Raw genomic sequence first — 23,674 nt, 5'->3', positions numbered from 1 at the left:
CTTTGGCCCTACAAGGCAGCATTGTACAAGTGAGGACACTTTATAAGGACACTTCATCACACCGCCAGAAGTCCCCACGTTGTGAGTGTGTTGTGTCAATATATTGATATATCTTTCTTTAATAGAAATGTTTATTCTGCCCGTAAAGTGTCCAAACCAGGCTTTTCTTGATAAGCGCATTTTAAAAACATAGTCATTGTCCATGCCGGTTTCAGTTGGATTATTTGTCACAGTTGCTCCGATCAGATCTGTCTCCTCCATTTTGTAGATTATTTACGACTTTTGAATCCACATAAACACATCGGCAAAATCCGGCTTACTTTGAGCATGTGTTTTAAACAGTTTAATCCCTTTGTGAATTGGTTCCACTTGCGCCGTCCTTTAATTTCTTCATACAGTGGGAATCCAAATTAATTAATCCTGAGTCCAATAACCATCAAAGTCACTCCAATAGTGCTCCTTATTTACACTTTCATCCTCCTTTAACAAAATACTTCACATTCATCCAGTTTGTGACAGTTGTTGTAGCATTTTTGAGACTTTTAAACTTGAACTACACACCGTGTGTGTGTGTGTGTGTGTGTGTGTGTGTGTGTGTGTGTGTGTGTGTGTGTGTGTGTGTGTGTGTGTGTGTGTGTGTGTGTGTGTGTGTGTGTGTGTGTGTGTGTGTGTGTGTTTGTGTGTGTGTGTGTGTGTGGGGGGGGGGCACAACTTCCAACAGGAGTCATTTTGGGGGGGCTCTTGGGAAAAAAGGTTGGGAACCCCTGATTTAGATCATACTACAACATGTCTTTATATATTTGTGACTGTGTCTTGAACAGGTGAATGCCATTGTTGTGACCCAGTCACAGCGAAACAACGTGCCCAAACCCAGAAAGAGAGTCATTTTACTCGGTGCCTCCAGGAGCATATTTTACAGGGAATAAAACATTATCAGACTCAAAAGGTGAAAACAATACCAGCGTTGCTATCGAGGTTGATGGTTTAGTTAAAGTATATTCATGCAACTTATAAAAAACGTCTTTCTCTTAATTAACCAGCAATAGCACAAGGTCAAAAATATATGCCTTCTGTGCTGCAGATCCATGCAAAGCAGGCTGCATAAACAGCAAGAAACATGTTAGGCATTGTGCACTGAGAGGCTGCAAAATTCCACTGGAACAATTCTGACTTCTGACTTTGGCTGGGAATTTCAGGGAATTTTTGTAAATTACAGAGGGCTAACTGTGTGAGTGTCTGCATGTAAGTCTCCCTGAGCAGCTGGTAGCTTGCACGGCAGCCTCTGCCTCTGTATGAATGTGTAAATGATGACCTGTATATATAAAAGCACTTTAAGGTGTCACAAAGACTGGAAAAGTCCTATATAAATACTGTCCATTTATCATAGATATCTTGTTCTATAATGCTGTCTTAGCTGATGTCTAGGCAATCAGTAAACTGATATACTGTAGAGAGGTGATACCCCCAATTATCTTTAATTTTTCAAAATTAAAACATGCATAAACTGAGATTACAGAGCAATTATGAGCTACCTGGATTTAAAGAGAAGCAGAAACCCAACCAACCCGAGGCTAACAGCACATCAGGAGCTGTCAGAGTGTCTCTTAAGGACCTCATATGTTGCCTGGCAGATAACAGCATCTATCCTCATGCAGCATATCAATGGATGTTCAAAAGTGCTGCTCTCAGGTTCCATGGAAGCGGCTGAAAGGCTTCAGAGGCTACACTTAAGCAAATCCACATGTTTGCTGAGTGCTTCACACAATGCATTTACTTTGCTACCAGTCACACTTTCACTGACACATTGCATTTCACTCCCTCGTCTTTCTGAATAGTACCAATTACCGAGCAGTGGAAAGAGAGGAGAGGGAGGAGAGCTCTTGTAGTGAGGGGGATGAAAAGACAAATCGCAGGATAAAGACCAAATGATTTGCACGCTCATTTGCATGTTGGTCATGCTTTGTGCCCATCTTTACTATTGGCCCTCAGATTTGGATGTATACTTCCAATGTGAAGCAGCTGTCATTATATCTGAGACATGAAATCCTTCAAAAAACTAATTGTAGCTGGTGTTTTCGTTCCCATAATTCTTGCAGAGGGATCAATTTGTACAGCCATGCATCACATAAACTTGCAACTGGAGCTCTAAACTGGCTATGCCCATGAGTGCATACATGCATTTATGTGTGCTAGTTGGGGATGATGTCATACCTCTAAATTGTGAAACACCTTTAGTGGCTCACAGTCACATCACTGCGGGGAATCAGAGGCGCCACTGGTCCTCCTGGTGTTCACATGTTATATCAAACCCCAGTTATTCTCTCATTATTCCTCATAAAACTTTAACAGTGCAGCATTCTCTACCAGCAAAAATATGTTTGGCTTTAAATGGCAGACAATAATGATGGAATAATTGCCAGTGCCAAGTATAGGTGAAAATCCATTGCATTTAACTGTAATTTAAGTGCAAAATGTGTTTGTTCTATGTCAGTTTATGGCAATTTATGTCAAAGAAGCTCTGGACATTCAACAATCGGGTATTTATTGACATATGTTATATGATTGAACAAAACGTGAACAAACGAGGGGTTACGTACTGTATGGTAACCCTTGTAAGCACAGGCGGATCCCTCTACTGGACTATAGGTACTCCCCTTGATCATATCATGCAAGCATTCATCCACTGAGACTTCTATAGACGTAGCCGGCCCCGGGGCGGGCCTACCTGAATGCACGCACATCTCACCGCATAAAAGAAGGTCTCGCCTCCTGACTGTCATCCCACACTTCTCTTCAGCGAGCAGCATAGGACAGACAGTGCCCCGATTAGAGGGCTCCGCCTTTGCTTATATAACAAGGGTTACCATACGTAACCCCTCGTTATATCTCTCACAGCCCCGATGTATACACGCGCCGTCGTCCAACAACACTGTTCCACCTCATTGTCCCTGGCCGGCTTTCTGGTTAGCAGCCGCTGCGCCTCACTCACCTCTCCCTCGGTCGTAACCATGGAGAAGTCGGGGCTGCGGCTGACAGAGCACACTCTGATGCGCTTACCTCGCGAAAGTGTGCTCGGAAAACAGTGCTGAGGGCTCCCCCCCGTCCATCCATAGGTAGACGGAGAGAGACCCCAGCCCTGTATGGGCTCACTATGCACCACCTCCCCCGAGTCCCTAAGGAGCACGGGGAGAGCCCAAGTGCCCCATGTCCCCCACACTCGCTTACCCCGTGAAGAGCGTGTATGGACTATGACGTGGAGGGCTCTCCCTTCCTGCCCTAAAGCAGGGGGAAAGAGTCCTCCAGCCCCTATGGGGATAGTGCGCGCCACAGGGAGGGAGTCAGATGCTCTCTGACCCACAGCCCCCCTCTCCCTCCTCACCAGTCCTGTGTTGCCCCAGCAAGCACAGACGATGAAAAGGAGCCAGACATGTCCAAGAGATAAAAGTTTATGAAGGGGTGATACAGGCGCTTCTTGGAAAGGGCTTTCCAGGTCACCCCGACCCCGAAGCACACAAACAGCTGTTCAGTGCGTCTAAGGGCAGCCGTGCGCTCTACATAACATGCTAGCTAGATTAAAGCCCCCCAACTGAATAGCCCTGGACCTGAACGCACTCCTTAGGCTCTTGGGCACAAAGGTCTCCCTTGAAAAAGAGATCAATGATCTCAATGGGATACACCTGGATAAATAAAGGTTTGAAATGAAATGAAGAGGAGGGGTTAGGTCTGAGTGTCGCCCTGCTCCGGTCACCCCGGATCAACAAGCAACTCAGGTGCACCGATAGAGCGGTTAACGCGGACACTCTCTTGGCTGACGTTACAGTTTTTCTCAATCGCTAAACCCACTTTTTAGAATCAAAATTCATTTCTTCAAAACAAGAACATAGCCATCTAAACAGAAACACACTTGCCATAACTCTGAATATCTTTTGCAAAATGCACTTACATGACCAAAACTGAAAATACTGGTCACAAAAAAGAATAAGTCGATCGAAACAGAACAAATTGTCCTCTAATGAGACAAATGTGTTTTCATAACTGAAACTCCGGTCACCATAATAACCCATTCTACCATAACAATATACATTTCTTGCAAAGTGCTCTAAGGCACTCAAAACTAAAAATACCCCTTCCAAAACCAGATACCTTCTCCAAAAACAAACATTTGTCAGCTCATGAGAAGACTATTTGAACAGTCATTACTAAGTGGCACACTAAATACTGACTACAATCATCAATACACAAACCTCAAGCTATCGATATTGGAAACTGAACGGAAAACTGACAAGTTGGGAGAAACAAACTTACATATAGGAAAAACAGAGTCTTACTGTAACTATGCCATTGTTTTTATTGTCTCATTTTCAGAAGAGCACCGTAACAGAAACAAAAGACGAATAGCAATACACTGGAAAAAAATAACATGGGTAAATGATGTAAATCAGCAGTAAAGCAGAGAATGAGATCTATATAACTTTACTGATCTGCTCTTTGGCGTCTGTCTGGCCACATAGCCTCATCTACGTCACAGCGTATGTCTTCCCTTGCAAGGCAGCGTGGGAAATATCTCCTTGCGTGTCGACACCACCCTTGACAGGATTCCGCAGAGATGTCCCGACAGCCAGCATTCATTGCGTCCAAAAGGGGCATTCTGTCATGAGGATGATGGTCATAAACCTTCCATCTCCAGGCAGAGAAGAACTCCTCAATGGGGTTTAGAAATGGGGAGTATGGAGGGAGGAACTCCATGGCCATGTGTGGATGAGCCTCAAACCATGCCCTCACGTCACGAGAGTGGTGGAATGCCACATTGTCCCATATGACCACGTGAACCGACCTCACTTGATCCCTCTCTTCTGGTGGCACAAGTCCGTCATACAGGACATCCAGGAAGGCAAGGACACGTTGCGTGTTATATGCTCCCATTAAAGGGATGTGAGCAAGGATGCCTTGTGTCGAGATAGCCGCACACAATGTTATGTTTCCTCCCCTTTGGCCTGGAACAAAGACTGTCGCTCTTTGCCCAATAAGGTTCCTCCCACGTCTCCTCACTTTGGAGAGGTTGAAGCCTGCTTCATCCACATATACAAAAACATGTGGTAATGCATTGCCTTCCAGCTCCATCATTCGCTAAAGAAAATGAAACAAACAGAGGACCGTTTTACATTACTGTAAGCAGTCAGACATACTAAAAATATAGGCAAGCCATCAGTGTGATTGAGGTCCTTACCTGTACATACCGGTGCCTTAACTCCTTCACACGGTCAGAGTTGCGTTCAAAAGGAACCTTATAGATCTGTTTCATTCTGAGGTGTTGCCTCTTTAACACCCGGTCAATGGTTGCAACACTTATAGACTGAATGTTACTGAAGACATCCTGGTCTGCAATTATTCTGGCCTGAATCTCCCTTAAGCGGATTTCATTGTTGGCCACAACCATATCAACAATGGCAGACTCTTGTTCTGGAGTAAAGGCCTTTCGTCTGCCACCAGAGCGGGGTGCTCTTTCAGTTCTATCAATAAATATTTGAGAATGTTATGTACTGTAATATAAAAACAGTGATCGAAACCTACATCAAAATAGAAATGCATGAAGTGCTGTAAAAAAGGGTTACAGTAGCTTACCTATTTTCGTGCCTGAAGATCCTAATAATGGATGCCACTGTTGATCTCGGTATATTGGGCTGAACCCTTTGGCCAGCCTCACTGAGGGACATGCCATGGTTTATGACGTGGTCCACAATAGTTGCACGGGTGTTGTCCGAAACTACTGTTCGCATTGGTCCCCTTTCAACTCTTCCACCACGCATACGTACAGCCCTCCCTCTTCCTCTCTGAACATGAGGGTTCCCTCTTCCTCTCTGAACATCAGCTCTCCCTCTTCCTCTCTGAACATCAGCTCTCCCTCTTCCTCTCTGAACATCAGCCCTCCCTCTTCCTCGCTGAACAACAGGGTTCCTTCTTCCTCTCAGAGCTCCTCTACCTACTCGATCAGCCATTTTGTTTACACAAACATCTTACTGAAGTGAGGGAGGTCTTTTATAGGATTCTCACTAATTACAATTACTATAGGAAATTCATTGATGTCAGCTGTGAGCAATTCATTTACATGGAAGTGAAGTACTCAATTCACCCCAATACAAAAAAAAACATTTCTCAATGTGCAAAAAGGAAAAGACCACAATTACTGACTGTAAAAATGTTGTATCAGCTATAGCTAATCCTCCCCATATGAACATCTCAAAGACCTATGCAAGTCATATCAACACTATTATAGCTTTACCGGCACCATTTAAAAAAATATTTTAAGTACAGTCATGCAAATTCTATCATGTAAATGTTTTCAATGTAACATCATTACTGTAAGGTATACAGTACATTCCATGGAGTTACCTTTTTCAATGGGGTGATTGACTGATAACAAGTGTTAATATTTTGCACATCAAGTGTCAATTAGTGTAGCTATGGTCTAAGTTTATGAGGAAGTGTTATCCACTGTGAGAAGATTATTTGTTGTTTTGTAGACATGAGTTACACAACAGATTTTTGATCTTTGTGTAGAGAATTGTAACTTCAGTTAGAGAATTGTGTGATCTGTTTTGCAAAACACTGCTTAGCATCTGCATTTTGTGTGATATCAATGAGAAATGGTATACTGTTGTAGAGAAATGGTTTTCTGTTTCGATGGCTGTGCTGTTGGTTTGATGAAAGGAATTTTGATTCTAAATAGTGGGTTTAGCGATTGAGAAAAACTGTAAGACAAGTAGCAACGCTGTCTTCCACAACAGTGCTTTCAGGGAGGAGGGCTCCAGAGGCTCAAATGGTTCTGAGACCAGAGCCTCGAGCACCAGCGGCAGGTCCCATTGCAGGGAGGAGGCATGCACCACTGGGTGCAGCCTCCTGACCCCCCGTAAAAACCGCAACATCAGTGGCTGACTAAAGGCTGACCTGCCATCAAATCGCTCATGGCAGGACAAGATGGCAGGCAAAAAACGTTTTGGGCAATGGATATTGCAAGGAATGTACACGATCTTGGAACATTTTCTTAATAAATCCTTTCCTATGAGACGAAAGTAAATTGGTTCATAAAAGATAACTTACAATGACAACCCCTGACACTATATAGCTGAATGAGTTCAGTTATTATGTTCCTGATTAATGCTCAACATGCTCTAATACCCTATGAAAGACTAAACATATTTTCTCAAACAAACAGAAGTTTGTAGAGATGAGATTGACTTCGTCAACATTCCCATTGGAGTGTTATTGTTTGCTTTGATTTTGTGTTGAAATGTTTCTGACAGGTGCACAGTGGGGTATGTAATTTGGAGTCTGTCTGAGCAGTTACACTGTAGTTAGTACAGGGCATGAACAGTGTTACAAAATGTGGTGAAAACAGTTATTTCTGGTAAATGCACTTCCTGTTTCAGGAATTTAGATAAGAGGTCATCACTCAACACCTCATTAGACACAAATGGAAACATATTTTTGGAGAAGAAAAAGATAATCCTACGGAGGATATTTGGAATTCCTTGGCATGTTTGTGTGTGTGTGTGTGTGTGTGTGTGTGTGTGTGTGTGTGTGTGTGTGTGTGTGTGTGTGTGTGTGTGTGTGTGTGTGTGTGTGTGTGTGTGTGTGTGTGTGTGTGTGTGTGTGTGATTGTGTGTGTGTGTGTGTGTGTGTGTGTGTGTGTGTGTGTGTGTGTGTGTGTGTGTGTGTGTGTGTGTGTGTGTGTGTGTGTGTGTAGAGGTGTGTGTGGTTAAAACACATCAGCCTGCGGTTGCTCTTAGCCTTTCTAATGATTCTGAAGGTAAACACCCTACCCCTACACCTCCGTTTGCGCGTTCACGCGGAGGGTCCGCCATATTGAGGGCTGTTCCAAAGCAACGAGTGTGGAGCGGTGTGGAGGGGGAGTGGGCTATCAAGCCCTCAAACAGCGAGTCTGCATCGGTGCTGACTTGAGACCGGTCTCTACCTGACCGGAGTCACGCTGTGTGTGTCCGTCAGGAAACAAGCTGTTTACAAGTAGTTCCAGCAAACATCCACTTATAAACTGCGATGTTAACAACCTCATGATAGCCTCATATGTTTTTAACTTAGGATCATACCTGTGTTAAAAAGGTAAATGTGTGTATTTTATTTTTATTATAAAGTTATATTTTCAGACTGTTGCAAAAACTGAGAAGCTTATAAACATCAGGTTTAAAACTAAAAGAGCTTTACAAAAAAGTAACACAATGAAAGATGTTTGGAGTTTTATTTGAGTTATTAATTTACATTTTTTGTCTAAGAGATGCTGATTTGAAACTGTTGTTACATACAGTTACGGCATTTCCTGTTTCTGCCGGAGAGAGGGGAGGCCGTCCCAAAGCTTGCTGCTGTATTTATTCCCTCCATCTGACAGGAGGGAGCCTCCCTGAGCTGTGAGTGTGGCTACAGACAGAGTTCACTGCGTCACGGAGGGTAGGGTCGAGGGAGTGGTTTGGGATTGGGCCTACGAAGCAGGATTTTCGCTTAGCCGGCTAACTTCAGGGAAAACTCTGGGTTTCCGGTCCTACGAAGCTGGTTCTCTTTTTAGCAGGCTAGATCTCCATGGTAACTTATGCAACCTAACCTGGTCGGGACCAGGTTAGGTTGCAGGCTAATAATAATAATAATAATGCATTTTATTTATATAGCGCTTTTCACGACTCAAAGACGCTTTACAATATGAGGGAGGGTAGACAAACAAGGACAGGCAAACAAGTAAGTATAGTAAAATAAATAAAAAGGCAGTCAAGAGGAAATTGATTGAGAGGAGGGGGGCTTATGGGTAGGCAGAGTTGAAAAGATGTGTTTTGAGGCGGGACTGAAAGACTGTGAGGGACTCAGAGTCACGGAGATCTTGGGGGAGGGAATTCCAGAGCCTAGGAGCTGCCACTGAGAAGGCTCTGTCCCCAAAGCTGCAGAGTGTGGATGTGGGAATGGATAGGAGTCCGGCTGCGGTGGATCTGAGGGACCGTGGGGGTTGATAAGGAGTGAGAAGGTTTGTGAGATAAGGGGGGGCCAAATGGTGGAGTGCTTTGTAGGTGAGGACCATCATTTTGTAATTGATGCGATGGGACACAGGAAGCCAGTGGAGCTCTTTGAGGACTGGGCTGATGTGATGCCATGATTTGGTATGTGTGAGGAGACGTGCAGCTGCATTTTGAACCCGTTGGAGTCTGTTGAGGGATGTAGTGCTGATGCCGTAAAGAAGTGAGTTGCAGTAGTCAAGGCGGGAGGAAATGAAGGCATGGATTAGTCGTTCGGCTGCGGGGCGGGTGAGAGAGGGTAGGATTTTTGCAATATTGCGGAGGTGGAAAAATGAGGTTTTGACTGTTTGGCGGATGTGAGGTTCGAGGGAGAGGGTGGGGTCAAAGATTACGCCAAGGTTGCGTGCCTGATTGGAGGGGGAAACAATGGTGCCATCGATGGTGAGTCTTATGTTAGTGACCTTGCTGAGGGTGGATTTGGAGCCAATTAGGAGGAGTTCTGTTTTGTTGCTGTTCAGTTTGAGGAGGTTATGTTGCATCCAAGTTTAAGGCTAAGAGCTCAACTCAGTGAAAGCACTGCCTGCTGACCAATCAGAGCTCGGTGTGCGGTGTTCAAAGCGCATATTACAGGATAAAGGAAATACAGAAAAACTGCCGTTGCAGGAAAGACGGCCGGCAAAAATCACAGACTGTGTGAACGTGAACATTAATAGAATATCACCTCCCATCTTCAGAGCAGTCTGACTATTATAACATTAGCGTTAAGAAAGCTTAATTAAATATCAGCCACAACACAAGTAACCGGATCAGGGTAACATTACGTACAGTCAGCGGCATATCACATCATAATGTATCATATATTTCCTTATCTGAGTCAGCTGAGCCGTATCTGGCCCTGCAACACTCACAGTGTCACATACTGTATGCAGAAGTATTATTTTAAGCAACACATTAAGTTGACGAAACACTCGAGTCAAATCTAATTAAAGTCAGATCGTGTCATAAACCTGTTAATGTACGCATTCAAACACTTTTTCTTTTACCAGCTGTATTCAACTTGCAGGTGCATCTCTGTGGCTTTTATCCTGGATAAAGTGTTTAAGTCATGGATGTTTAAAGATTAACTTCTTCATATGTCTAATATTATAGTTGACTTTTCATTCAGGAAGTATGACGCTGCGCTGTCAGTACGCTTCTCCATGTTTGTGATTGGTCGAATGCTCCAAATGCCACCCCTTTCATGTGAACGCACACCTAACTAGATAGGACACGGCTGGCTTGAGCGATCCACTTGAGAACCCGCGTCGTAGGACCGTTTAGCGAGAGCACGTATGTTTTGGATTAGGCCAACCGGCTAACTCCAACATATCCAGGTTAGGTTGAACCAGCTTCGTAGTACAGGCCTCTGGTGCTGCAGAGATTTCATGAAGTGAAGGAGGTTTTCCTTCTATAAATACTTCACATTCATCCAGTTTGTGACAGTTGTTGTAGCATCTTTGAGACTTTTAAACTTGAACTACACACCGTGTGTGTGTGTGTGTGTGTGTGTGTGTGTGTGTGTGTGTGTGTGTGTGTGTGTGTGTGTGTGTGTGTGTGTGTGTGTGTGTGTGTGTGTGTGTGTGTGTAAAAATATATGTCTCCATCTCTTTTATATTCTGATAAAAAAACTATTTGCAAGCAATTAAAATGATCATAACTATTTGATCATCATTCAAACTGTTGACCCTAGAATGCTTTTTGGCCAGGCGGGTAGATGTTTTTGTTTTCTTTTTTTGCCATAATATGCCTTTTTCATGTTTGCACTATTGGGAAAAAGTTTAATTATTGCCATATTCCTTGAAAAATCCCAAGTTGTATAGAAAAAAAATGGTTGTGCTCTTTTTCCATAAAAACTAAGGTAATTGTGTAAGCAAGCCAGTATTTAAAGAGCTACAATTCTGAAAATAAATTACAATTTTAACATTTTTATGACAGTTGCGTGCATATTTTATGAAGAGAGGCACAAGGGTTAGGTAAGTCATTTTACTTACTGATAGCACTGGCAGCTGTTATATAGCAGTGCATACTAGCTTCACAGTATATTTCAGAGTGGGGGCAGTTATATCAGACCTATTGCAGCGTCTTCATCAATGTTTCAGATCAGACAGATCAGCATGTTCAATGACCAACATGCGCCTAACTGTGGCTGACGCCGCTGTTAGAAGGACGCACGGCGGCACATAGAGAACACTGATGATCTGTCAGAACCTTCCATTAATGCCCATGTTAATAATTAATAGAGCAATGCTTTGGGAAAATAGCTAGGCTGTGAGAGAGGGAAGGGAGTGAGAAGGGAGACGGGGGAGAGACCCTTGCAGCAGTGACAGCTCTGAAGAGAGGGGGGGGGGGGAGCTGAGAGAGATGCTACGTCCCAGAAACAAATGATGGACAGCGTATTTGGATTCTCTCCTTTTCTAAAATCCTTTTTTCATCCTCTTCACTTCTTTCACTTAAGTCTGCTCCTACCTTGCTCATGGCTAGAAGGCTGTATGTTTGTGAGCTGAACCATTTAAAAACGAGTAGGAGTCCTCATCTAGTTTATTTAGTAATTATGATGAGAGCAATCATGATTTAGGTAGTAAGGAGAGGGTTGGGGGTTGATGGATTGTTCAAACAAAGGGAATTGAACTGCATGTGTTCCCATCATAATAATGGTCTTATTGACTGTTGACCTTCATAAATGTTGGATAAGTACTTTTGATTCAATTTACAATGGTGACCACATTCTTAAAACAGAGACAGTCTGTAGCATTATAATGTTAGTGATATAGACCGATAATAACCTTTTAACATTCCAAATGGGTACAAGGACACTTGAAATGAAACGTTTTTGGTAAAGGAACAACAGTCAAGGCACAAAATATGTGTCGCTTCTCACCCTTCCTTGCAACCTGCTCACAGCATTTTTCCAGATATTACAGAGCTACTTACTAAACTAGAAAATGCATTTCCTGCAGAAAAATGTAACATGGGAGTCTATTGGGAGCTAGTTGGACTTTTTGACAAGTTTTTGTCTCTTCATGCCCTCAAGAGGCATTGTGTTTAATATTTTTTCTTAATAATTTGTTATTTTTCGACGTAAGAGAGGTTTTCCTACGTTTTTCATGAACAATGATGTCCAACGAGTGTAGGGTTTGGGAGTTATGGCAGGTTTAAAAGATTTTTGGGGGCAAATTTCCAGCACTCCACTCTGTTTTGAGATCAAAGCACTCTAGACTTAACGAGCTGCTCCATCCACTCTAATGTTAAAATCTGAAAAAGGCCTCTTTGCCAAGCTCCAAACTAAGTTCAATATCTCAAAAAGTGTAAAAGATGTGAAAAATCTGAAGAACACGTTTTATAGCTGAAGGTCTTGTGATCATTTTAAAGTTTGAATGAAGCTACTGAAAGTCTCTAGCTGAAAGTATGTAGAAGGACTGGCATTTGGCGCACGGTGAAGTTAAAAGAGGATTTGAAGGTTCCTCCCATTGAGTTCCATGTTAAAATAAAAAAAGAGTTTAAAAAGCTGAATATTTCAAAATATATATTCGCACTAATAAAGATTTGAAGAACTATAGGGGAATGATGTAAACAGCATTTGCACTAATAAATAAATAATTTAACAAAAGACTTAAACATGATTTTGTTTTATCTTATTGCTTACGCTAAGAACAAATTGTCTATTTCAACGGCTAGAACTGAGTCTGTCTTTTCTTTTCTTTACTGCTGTCAGTTCAGCCATTACAAATCCAAAGTTTCATGCTCTTCACAAATACAATAATTAATATTGCTCCACGCTGTCTCCTGATAAATCAGTGGACATTAAATTGACTGGAATTCTTTCTGTGGATTGATATGCCTTCAAATAGTCCTTTGATGGGAGCATCCTTAGCAATGATCTGATACGCCTAGCATCGGTCTCCTATCAAGAAATAATAGACCTCTGAATATCCAAATTGACCCATCAGAAAGGAATATTCAACCAAGCAGTGTTATAAGATCTGATAACGCACAATGAACAGCCTGATGATAACATTCAAAATGGGTGCAAGGACACTTCCACTGGAAATGAATTGGTAGGGGTAAAGGTACAGAATTCATGGCATAAAATATGCCACATTATCTTTCTCAGGGAGAGACATGCTGCTGCTGGGATTTCGACCTGGGCAGGTCACATGGTGCAGACGATGAGATGTGAGAGGGTTGTGGAGAGGAGTATGAAGGAAAGGTCTATTTTTTAGCAGTGCCAATATAAAGCATGCATGCCCACCACCTCCTCTGCTCTTTCACCTCCTCCATCCCTCCCTCTTTCTCCCCCTGCGTCCCATTTCCCTGTGTAATTAGGCCTCTAATTAGGGCTGTAGATGTTTAGGAGATGAATGCCCACTGTCAGCTCTGCCTCTCTCTCTCTCTGCACCGTCAGTCTGCAGCACAAAGACTCAGAGCTCACTTCTCTCACAAATACTGCTTTTTTGTATTTACATTTGAGCTGTGGTTTTGTATATTCTACCTGCTTATGAAAAGATAATGTCGTTAAATACAAATATGGACTTCATGCATCAAAAAGGATAGAAATACAGTATGTTCCCCACCACCAGACCAGATATAGGAGAAGGCATAACTAGAAACTGGCAGTAGGGGTATTAAAACAGCCCAATAATGAGTGAGGAGGTGTAGTTCATGTCCTAGATCATTCTCATAACGTCTCTAGTGCATATTTTTCTTTAAGATGATACATGATGTAATAAGTCAATCTGCCTTTGCCATAAACGTATGCTCTCTCATCACATGACAGGTTAAAAATGGCAAATTCTACATATTGCCACATGTCAAGGTTGACAAATGACACATATCTTCACATGTAATATGATGCGATATAAACTAGATTTTAGAGAATATACATCTGTCAGCCATTTGACATGATTGTTGATAGTTGTTTTTGTGTCCGGCTGACTTATAAAACACCAAGAGTACAGTTAGTGGTGCAACGTTTCAGAAAAGGGAATAACATTTCTACATTTAACATTTCAAATAGATTTCTTCTTTTGAGCCCTACAAACCCAATCTGCCAGAAAAAAAGTTTCTTTCCTAACTACATCTCAATCTTGTTACCTAAAGGACTCATTATCGATGAGGGGTGTTATCCAGGGATGTAAATATTTCAAATATTACAAACACATGTTGGTAGGAACATTTTTCTGTAGATAGACAATTGAGAGCTGACAGGAAATGAGGGGAGAGTGAAATTGGGAATTACAGTCAACAAAGGTCTTGGTCAGAGACAGAGGATTACATTCCAGTACCTTTAACCCAGAGGCCACCAGGGGGCCCCATCAGGAAGCCTCTGTGCTTGAGAGACGGATAAAATGGCCTCTCGCATTCTAGATATTGCTACATGTCACATTGTTTAACATAGACGACTGTCACATATCGTCATAATCTTTCATTTATACAATTATTTGTAATAGAGTGGTGTATAGTTGACCTATTTTTGAGGCTAAACAAGTTAGCATTGCAAGGGCTCCCGAGACAAAAAATATGATTCCATTGGATTTTGAAATATTACAAAAAATAGGCTTTGTTTCTCACGTTTATGGTACCCACATGCTTTGTTCACCGAGCTAATCTCCACAATAACACCACTTGAAGGATTTTTGTACGATAAATGGCAGATTCGCAAGAAGTGAAAAGCAACGTTAGGCTATAACATACCTGCCAACTCTACACTCTAAAAACAAATGCCTTGGCTCAACAAAGAAAATCAACGCAACAGTTTGCATCGATGTTTATTGAGTTAAGACAACTTCTAATCAAATTGTCTTAAAGCAACAAAGTTATTTGAGTTAGGGGAGAAGGCTTTTCCTCTACAATCAGAGGTGTTTTTAATTACCACTTACTTAATAATTGGTGGCATAAACACAAGTTTTGAAGTTGATTACTCAAAAGATTAAGTTGTTCCGACTAGTTTTACCATATGATTTAAAAGGAATTTTAAGTTGTATGTACTTAATTACCCTCATTCGGGATACAAGTTTTTAAGTTGATAACTCCAAAAATTAAGTTGTTCCAACTAGATTTACCGTATGATTTAAAAGGAATTTTAAGTTGTATGTACTTAATTACCATCATTGTGAACACACGTTTTTAAGTTGACAACCATTTATAAATTAAGTTGCTCCAAATATATTTTATTCAATAGTTTTTTTTCTTATTTTTTTCATGTTTTTGCCTTTAAAGAAAGAAATTAATTGATTCCACAACAAAAATATTAGGCAATTCACTTTTTATTTTGAACTGCAGTTGTTTATTTCAACACATGATGTTTCAATCAGGAGAGAATTCATTTAGTTTGAACATTTATTGACACATGCCATATGATAAGGTGCATGAACAGCTGAAATTACAGCTGACTGCAGGAGAGAGGAGAACCATTTTATAGTTTGGCTGCAGCACGTTGATTGGCTGCTGGAGAATGAGGTGAAATGTAATAGGTTAAAGAGAACGCCTGTGATGAGCTGATTATATGCAGCTGCGGAGTGAATGTATATACACCCAGTCTTCCTGAAAGAACTTGTGCTGAGCTTCATTTAAATATTGAAAAAAAAGATAAATAACACAAATTGAAATTGCCCCACAAATAATAAATAAACACATTAGCCATATTACCATCGGAAATGGGCACACAGCAAATAAATGCTGCCATCACAACGAAGTTAGAGGCCTTTGCATATTTAAAACCAGTGCCAAATCTGTAAAATCTGTAAAGTTTTTGTAAAACTACAGTAACAAACTCTCAATGGCCACCAATCTGCAGATCACACACATCAATTTTACAAAAGATGTAACAAAGATGTTTACACTGCCGACAGTCATTATTTCAAACAGTATGAACACATTTAACGCAGAATGCTTGCTCATTCATTTGTTTCCCTCGACCACTATGGTTGCCATCGTATGGTCAGATCCTGGGGTGGACCGGTCACTGATGATGGCGATATTCATGTCCTTTTGAAGCACATTAAATAATAGGTTAGCGCATAAGAGATAATGGATCAGGTAACTGCATACTTTTTAAACTGTCACTCTTAGCGAATTCAGAGCCATTATTACCAGCTGCTAAAGCTACGCTGCTATTATTTTCACCTATTGAGTCTTCATGTGTGTGTCATCATGGAAATGTGGTCCTAAAGACACAGAGAGGTGGTTTTGAGTACTTTGCCTAGTGTTTAAATGCATGTGGACAGATTTTGTCAATCACAACCGTGCAAGTTTTAGTGTATCTTCTCATCTTTTTTGCAGGTTCCATACAATATTTGAACTGGTTAAGTGAAGAGCAGAAGACACTTTTCAAATTGTACACAATCCTTTTCCCATGCCATTGCTGTCAACACCTATCCATGCTGAATGTTGCTAAGATATTATTGATTGGGGTGTGGCCAAAAGTGCAATATACTTTAAAATGTAACTGACAGAGAGCAGTGCTTTTGTCACTGTGCCCATGGATTTTATTTTATTTAAAGATTTTTAATTACGTCGCTAAACTCCTTGAAAAGGTCCTCTTCCTTTTCTCCAAGGTACAAGACAAGGCAGCGGATGGCTATAGTTCTCTACGTACTTCAATTGTATTGTGCTATTTTTGAAAAAGGAAAAAAAGAGAAATTACCTAAATTAATATATTCTGAATGGGTGACTGCCAACAACTTGCATTTCAATGACAACTCTAAATAACGATCCTACCTCAAGAAGCATGTCTTTGATCTGCTTCACCAAGATTCATTTTAAATAAAAAGTTATATCACAATAGTAACCAAAGTATTTTTACTCTCACAGTAGCCTCTACTACTTTGTATCCTCTCACAGAACTATTCACAGTTCAAAGGCTGCTCATTTTGGTCAAACAGCAATTTGCCTATACAGTGCAACTACAAGGCTATCTACTGTATTTGAATGACAAAAGATGACATTCACCTTAAAATATCCTTTGTATATTTCTATTTGTCTTAACTGTCGGAACTTGTCCAGGCATGTTCAGTGGGAGTGGACTTGAAATCCTTAACCCAAGGTGTAGAACAATTAAGTTATCAAGCCAATTGCATTACCTACTACAACTTGAATTTTGTTGTATGTCAATTAACGCAGAAATCAGAGTTCAAATTACACACAATATTAAGTTGATGTAATTACCAACATTATTACGTCAACACAACTTATAAATTAATGTTTGCAACTTAAAATGTTTATCTAAATCAATTAACTCACATTTTTATCTTGCAACCATGCATTTAATTAAGTGGAGGTGAAAGGTCGCCTGAATTCGTTTTTAGAGTGTACCGATTTGGGCGGTAGTCTACCGCTTTTGACATGTTTCTACCGCCTACCGACTTAGCTGGCTTTCCCTACCGATTTTCAATCTTCCTAAACTATAACTAATAAAAATGACACTCCATAGACACTGGACTCGACTTTTGGCGGACACCGTTTGCAGCGTGTCTGTGATCCCATCATACAAACAGTCCTCTGTGTTTCTGAAAGCCTGTACATTATTTATATTACACTTTATCAGTAGAAAAATGCAGGACATTACTTTTTTAATGCAGTATTTTCTGATTTAACACAAAGATATTTCGCTCTGTGCAAACCTTTGACTCTAATATGTCAACAACATGAAACAAGAATATGAACCTGGCTTTATCCAATGTTCACACAAGAGTTCTACATCCTGACACATCCTTCATCTACACTGTCTCAACTGAAAGAGGACCAGAAACACATAAAAACTATAATAAAATGTGGAGACTTTGGGATATTTATCTCCCATTCTTTTACTTTTCGGGCATTTCATAGACCAAACCTGTCGTTGATGTCACTGTTTACCCAGGGTTTCCAACTTTGGGTGCCTGGCTGGAGTGAGATTTGGATATCATGGGTTTAATTACACATATGCACAGGAAATGACTGCTATCGTGTCAGTAGCGGGACCTTAGCATATATATAGGATATATATACAATTTATAAAACGGACAAGTCAAATCAAGCAATCTGATTGGTTCTTAGCCGTGATATACTGAGCGCAGCGCCGTATAGACTGAGAGTTACGTCAGCTCCGTTCACTCCAATGGACCACTTTTTTACAGCAATGGCGGATCGTGGAGCCTCTCAATCGTTCCCCGGAAGTTAGCGCCAAGGCTAGCAGAGCTGTAGAGTTGCAGCATAATAGACCGTTCGTGACAGACTTTTAAAGGTAAGAAGAAGTTTAAAGATTTATATTGCGGATATTATCAGTACATCTGATTCAAATTAACATGTGTATTAAAGGATGTCAGTGGATTATCCCTAAATTAGTAGATTTAGGGAACGTTTACAGATAACAGATAAAGCTAGGATTCCGGATCAAGTTAGCAACACACGTTGAACAGCCTTTTAATTGTAAATTCCGTTCTCTTAATGTTATTTCGTCCAACGTTGTTGAATTAGAGAAGAGGGGCTTCTAAACGGGATTGTATGCGGGGCGGGGGTGGAGGGAGTTAAATATTAGATAAATATAACTTTGGTGCGTGTAAGAGTGAGTGTTTTTAGCAGAGCCATATTGTGTCCTTGTGATTATGTTGATTATTACCTGTCTGTATAATGTTGCAGCTCAGCTGATTTTGGATTGATGGCAAAGGGAGAGGGACTTAAGTGAGACTTTGCTTTTTTGGGGATTCCTTCTTGGCTCTTTAATTTTCTCTTTAATTTTTTTAATAGATCTGTTTGACTGGCTGCTGGTTCCCTTGTATGCTGACTGGCTGCTGGTTCCCTTGTATGCTGACTGGCTGCTGGTTCCCTCGTATGCTGACTGGCTACTGGTTCCCTCGTATGCTGACTGGCTGCTGGTTCCCTCGTATGCTGACTGGCTGCTGGTTCCCTCGTATGCTGACTGGCTGCTGGTTCCCTTGTATGCTGACTGGCTGCTGGTTCCCTCGTATGCTGACTGGCTGCTGGCTGAGTGGGTGGTGTCCACCCTCCCTGTCTCTCCTCACTAGCCATGTCCGCTCTTTCTTCACCCTCACTTTCCTTTCTCTCAGTCTCCTCATCCCTTCTTCCCTCAATCTTTGAGACTAATGTAAGTAGAAGACATGGCACTGTAGATTTTCGAACATTTAAAATATTATACCACTTAAAAATAAGAAATATGACTTTTGTTACTAAGAGTTCATACTTATTATACCTGTGTCACCTTTCACACTATAGCTGTGATCATGAGCTATGAGCTTTGTAGATACAGGTCCCGGGGTGAATCGTGGTGCAGGGGCCCTTCTCTTTTTGACCACAGGGCGATGCACGAAGATAGTGGGTATAGCCTCTGCTCTCAGCCTAGTCTTGCCCTTTTTTGTCTTGACAAACTGGTCTGCATCAAAATGTGCCTGCGGAGTGACTTGAGGTTACTTCACACACAGAACAACTCAGTTTTGTCTGCCCACATACATATTCCATAGTGGTTGAATACACAGTATTAGGAAACACTTTATACTTACTGGACATGTTATACTCATTACATACTGTATATAAAATATGACCAAGAATGTGAGACAACTTTATAGATATTCATATCACATCTGTTACTGAAGCCATTTGTCATACTTTGTTAAACTCACAAATAATAAAGTTCCATAACTTCAGTTGGGAACAAAGACCACACCTTATCTCCCCAAGGCAATTTCCCATCCAATAGGTGTGCTATATAGGTGTGTATAACCCTTTCTCCTGTCTGTTACTCCCTCTTTCAGCACAAGAACAAGAGGGGGATTCAATGGAGCCTGAATACCTGCATTGAGACCCTCACCCTGCACCCTGAGTCTCAACTCTGTGTTTTTCAAGCCTTTCCCTGTTTTTTTGTATTAAACAAAACATTAAGCTTTCCCAATGGTGTGGTTTTCGTTTTGTGAAAAAGTGCAAATGCACCGTTTGTATATAATATCCTCACATATTTTGTTGCTATTGCTCGTGAAATTGCTCCTGCTGACTTGAGCCAGCCATTTTTTCCTGCGCTCTGTGTCAGTGGGGAAGCCGTACATTCGTACTCCTTTCTCGGAGCGATTTGAGCATCCCCAGGCAGCACAGCAAACCATGGTGGCGACTAGGAGGCAGCACAGCAAACCAGGACAACACGGAGGAAAAGGCACAGACAAACTGCATGATATGCTATTCAATGTTTATTGAATTCCATGTATTTGCAATGGATGTTCCTAAAACAACACATTTAACATCATCATCATCATCATGCTGCTGCTGCTGCTGCTGCTAGTCCTTTGATAGTCACCTGTCGGCCTCCTGTCCTTTGTGAAAGCCATAAAGATGACATTATTCATTTAGATAACTTGTGTCCTCAATTACCATGGGATTACTTAAACTACCATGAATTTAAGAAAATGGTAGAAATGAATCTAATCTGAATTTTGAAGCATTCCTTTAGATCCCCTCCCTCTAAATATATGAATAAACATTAGAAAGTGATGCTCCTGACTACCATACAAGTTTAAGAAGATAATATTGGTTTTAAAGAATTCAAAGCTATAAATAAACAGCAACAGGCTCTTTAACCAAGGCCCTGTTAGCCTAACATGTAAACTAGTTGTTCACACTAATCCTAATATTATCACTTAATATTAGCAAATTCTATTTTATTTTTTAAAACATATTGATGTAAATACATACACATATCGATTTGTTGTATAAATATTGCAAATCAAAACCTTTATTCACTAATAATTACCAAAAATCGTAGTTCTATCTCCTGTTATCAATGCATTCACATTGCCCGCCGTGAACTTCCGGGGAACAATCCTCGTCTGCATGAATCACGTGACGATAACCGTTTTTGGACTTCCGCTGTCGTAACTCTTCTATCTATATGGCGCTGACTGAGCGTATACCACGGGTAGAATTGTAAGTTACTTTTCACAACAAGTCAGTATCCCTCCGCGTCTGAGAAAAACAGTATACTTTTCATACTGGAACAAGAAAGCAGCGGAGAAGTAACGGGGCAGAAGCCCTCCTTTTTGACGCAGCGGTCCAGACATAGACATCAAAACATATTCAGTGTGCAGTTCCCTTGGCATTAGGGCAGGGATATCTAGATACTTTTGAAGGTTTAACATAAGGAATTGTGCTACTTTTAAAGCAAGCAACGATGTTTTCAAATCTGTAATCAAAGAGGTCCGCAAAAACACTATCGACCAATCAAATTGCTTGATTTGACTAGTCAGTTTTATAAATATATTTACATTTCTTCCGTTACGAAACAAACTTACAAAGCATAAAATGGAAACATTTAAGATTAACTTCGACCTCCGGGGGGATCTTACTATAGCATTGAGGAGTGGATTGAGCAGTGCCTATCTCCAGAAAAAAAAGTACCTAAACTACGACATGCAGAGCTACGTGAAGAGCAGATAGACCAACTGGAAAAGTACCACCATTCAAAAGCTTTCTGATGCGGGTCTTGAAACAAAGCAGAGAAATTATGACCGTTAGTGGCCACAGGTGCGAAAGCTCTCTCCAGAGGTACTGGAAGCCCAATCTCGGGGACCGGAGAAAGTGGAGCCATATTCTCGCCACGCCAAGCAACAGCCTCGAACAACCTCAACCTATACAAGTGACCACGTAAGCCATGCTACTGATGCTGGACAGTTTTTCAGTGGCTGCACAATAAACAGCAACATACACATTAATGTAAATAAACAGCCAAATAATGGATCAACGCTCTCTGTCTAATATGTTCGCTTGCTGTTAGTGTTGTTGCATAGCAACCACCTTGCACTATGTTTTGTGCAGAAGGCAACGGAGGGACTATTTTATTTTGCACATCATTATTTACTAATAAAAACTATTTAAATTAGAGTGTGTATTTTTCTTTCATATTGCCAAACTTGGTAACCGTTTTATAAAAGCAATAGCTCACGACAGGCCGTGGTATATGCTCATTATATCACAGCTAAGGGGCGTGAGCTATTGCTTAAATATACAAATATTGCTTAAATATACAAATTTAAGCTATTGCTTGAATATACAAATAAACAATATTGGATACAGACTATAAAGGGCACACAGTTTCATTCACTAATGAAAGTGAACACATTTTGTTTCCACTGTTTTATTGTGTGCCTGTCGCGATAAGCAATTAATTGACTTATCGTGCGAGAAATCAAAATGAACTCGATAAATTGCCATTTACATGAGAATGTGACTGGCAGTTTGAAAGGATGTACTTGAATTATTATTATATATTATCATTATGTCAGTGGTCTAAAATGGTCATACAACGGTGCCGACAATATTATCGTTTATCGCAATAATTTCCGGGAAAATGTATCCAACAAAATTATTTATCGTGAGAGGCCTATAAAACACACATACACAAACAAATCTACAGACTTACTACAAACGGCCAAATATATTAATTAACACACTCTCACTTTGATATACTCTTTGACTCTATTTTGGCCTAGTAGAACAATAAGCAGCAGACTTTTACTTTTTATCATTTCTACTGGATCTTAGATCTGCGCATGCGCAATATGGGTCGGCAGTGGCGGCTCCAGAGTATTTTTGTTGGGTAGTCTATGGTAGGGCTAACCCAGGGGTCTGCAACCTCTTTGACCAAAAGAGCCATTTTGCTCCTTTTTCCCCAAAAAATGTTTGTCTGGAGCCGCAAAACATATTTCATAGCTTGATAGCTTATAAAGTTGTATTTATTGTTATATCAGACACAAACTACAGTTGTTTTGCATTTATTAGGCTATGTATTACATTATATAAAACTGTTAACCTCTAAACGAAACAAAGAACTTCTAAAAGGAGAATTAAAAATAATACACAGGCCTACTTTAAAATAAATTAAACACAGCACTTGGGGAGTCCTCTGGGCATTCGAAGGAAAACAAATATAATTAAAATGGGCCCACTTTGAAATAAATAAAACATATAGCTGCACCCTAAAAAAAAGTTAAGGGTAGGTAAGAATTGAGAAAACAGCTCGAGTGCGCTAGAATTTGAAAATACACAACCGGAAAAAATCTGCCTCTTCCTTCAGACTTCCTTACAGAGCCTTTCCTCCAACACACACGAACGCGCACATGACCAATGAGGGCACGAGATTAGTTTGTGCACAGTTGGAAGGCTGACAGGCAGGTAGGCCATCCAGTTATTTTAGCCGGGCCGGCTAAAATGATTTGTCGTGCTTTTTAAAGCGCTACGGCTTCCAGAGATAAAAATTGTTATGTATTTATTGTCAAAGCATTTAATATATTCATTGCTATCGGGATATTAAGAGCATTCCATGGAATATAAAAAAAAGTGTTTTCTGAAATAAATTACATACCCCATTGAATTATGACTGAAGATCGTCAGCTGTCTTCCTCTCCCGTGTTGTTCCCTATATATACAGTCTATGGTTGTTCCTCAATACGTAAAGGCTGCAGCACCTTTGACAACTTCTCTCTACAAATCAAACATACAGGTAAACCAGCATCGTTTGCTGTAGGGGCATTTAACTCTGTCCACGCAGAATTAAATCCTGTGTTCCTCCGGTACTTTTCTTTGATTGATCCATAGTTCGCTCATCGAGCCGGGGGTCAGGTTATTCGCCTCCAAGAAAAGGCGCTCGC

General features: G+C 40.8%; 1 protein-coding gene and 1 long non-coding RNA gene across 5 annotated transcripts in view; one reads left to right on the top strand and one right to left on the bottom strand.

The window, feature by feature from the left end:
- Positions 1–23,674, bottom strand: part of LOC307041121 (potassium voltage-gated channel subfamily KQT member 5-like) — a 198,743-nt gene that overhangs the window by 128,064 nt on the left and 47,005 nt on the right. The window lies entirely within an intron of this gene.
- Positions 13,362–19,927, top strand: LOC307041230. The gene is made up of 3 exons (XR_013808716.1): positions 13,362–18,270; positions 18,666–19,358; positions 19,796–19,927. It is a non-coding gene; the product is annotated as an uncharacterized lncRNA (long non-coding RNA).

This window comes from Notothenia rossii (assembly GCF_949606895.1).
Source record: "Notothenia rossii genome assembly, chromosome: 1".
Lineage (NCBI taxonomy): Eukaryota > Metazoa > Chordata > Actinopteri > Perciformes > Nototheniidae > Notothenia > Notothenia rossii.
The sequence above is the reverse complement of the archived record's forward strand: the minus strand, read 5'-3'. Positions and strand labels throughout refer to the sequence as shown.